The sequence below is a fragment of the Chrysochloris asiatica genome, unplaced genomic scaffold (assembly GCF_000296735.1).
Source record: "Chrysochloris asiatica unplaced genomic scaffold, ChrAsi1.0 scaffold00316, whole genome shotgun sequence".
Classification (NCBI taxonomy): domain Eukaryota; kingdom Metazoa; phylum Chordata; class Mammalia; order Afrosoricida; family Chrysochloridae; genus Chrysochloris; species Chrysochloris asiatica.
Window position 1 is genome coordinate 872,714 of NW_006408834.1, and position 1,802 is coordinate 874,515.

General features: G+C 38.2%; 1 protein-coding gene across 1 annotated transcript in view; it reads right to left on the minus strand.

The window, feature by feature from the left end:
* The window catches only part of FCHO2 (FCH domain only 2), a 256,849-nt gene that overhangs the window by 124,470 nt on the left and 130,577 nt on the right, over positions 1 to 1,802 (minus strand). The window lies entirely within an intron of this gene.

The following is a 1,802-nucleotide window of genomic DNA, read 5'->3' on the forward strand; positions in this document are numbered from 1 at the left end:
GAGTTTTTCCACCATCTCTTCTCACAAATGTATTCAATTTCATTTCTGTGTATGCCATCTGGTGAGGTCCATGTGCATAGTCGCCACTGTTGTTGTTGAAAAAAAAGTAGTTACGATGAATAAGGCATTCTTCTTGCAAAATTCTATCATGCCATCTCCAGCATCATTTCTATCACCAAGGCCATTTTTTTCCAACTACTGATCCTTCCTCTTTGTTTCCAACCTTTCCATTCCAATCACCAGTAATCAATATTTTGATTGCATGTTTGATCAATTTCAGACTGAAAAAGTTGGTAGAATTCTTCAATTTCAGCATCACTGACTTTAGTGGTTGGTGTGTAAATTTGAATAATGGTGGTATTAATTTTCCTTGTAGGTATATAGATATTATCCTATCACAGACAGCATAGATCTTGAAATGTTCTTTTTGACAATGAATATGATGCCATTCCTTTTCACTCTGTCATTCCTAGCCTAGTAAATGATGTGATTCAAAATGGCCAGTGTTAGTCCATTTCAGTTCATTAATACCTAGTATATTGCTGTTTATACGTTCCATTTCATTTTTGATAATGTTCCATTTTCCTAGATTCATACTTCAGACATTCCATGTTCCAATTATAAATAGATGTTTACAGCTGTTTCTCCTCGTTTTAAGTTGTGCTCCATCAGTAAATGAAGGTCTCCAAAGCTTTACTCTATTTGTATCATTATGGTCAAATTTATCCTTTGAGAAGGCAGCTCCTCCCCAGTCATATTCTGAGTGCATTCCAACTGGAGGGGCTCATCTTCTGGCACTGTATTGGACAATATTGGGGAGCTCTTCATCATGCATCAGTATTCAATACTGTAGTGGTACCTGACAGTGTTCCACTGGTATTTCTATGATTTTTAGTGGCTAAACATTAAGAAGGTAGTCCACCTCTACTTTTTTCCTAATGGTTTTAGTCTAGAAGTTCAGCTAAAACCTGCCCACCATGGATGACCCTTCTGGTATTTAAAATACGGATAGCATAGCTTCCAGTATTACAGTAACACGTAAGCCACCACAGTGTAACAAAATAACAGATGGATGGGATGATAGACAATCTAAAAATATAGGTGTAAGAGTCAGTGTTATGTTTTACTTAGTCTCTTGCCTCTCAGCCATGACGTCTAAAGAATGTTACAAATCAAGGTTCCTCTGCCAGCCTTGGTACCAGAGTGAAGATGTTGCAGAGTAGAGGTACAGCTCACCCATGACGAACACATAGTGTAAGCAAGAAATAAACCCTTGATGCTTCAAGCTATGTAAGTTTGGTGGAGTCCTTTGTCACCTCAGCATACCTAGTCTCTCCTGACTGATTCAGTACATAAAATGTATGGTATTTTATGATTAGATGATAATAAGTACTAAGGAGAAAAAAAGAAGCTCTGGTAGTATAGTGGTTACGAATCAGGCTGTGAACCGCAAGGTCAGCAGTTCAAAACTACCAGCTATTCCGCGGGAGAAAGATGAGGTTTTCTGTTCCCATAAAGATTTACAGCCTCAGAAACCCTGTACAGGGTCGCTATGAGTCGGAACCGACTCCACGGCACATAACAACAACAACAACAACAATGGTTAGTGATCATGAACATTTCTTCATATGTTTGTTGGCTTCCTGGGTCTCCTCCTTGGTGAAGTGTCTGTTCATGTCCTGTGCCCCCTTTTTAATTGGGTAATTTGTCTTTTTCTTGTAGAGGTTTTGTAGTTTCCTATATATTTTAGAAATGAGTCCCTTGTCTGATGTGTAATTGCAAAAGATTTTTTCCCATTCTAT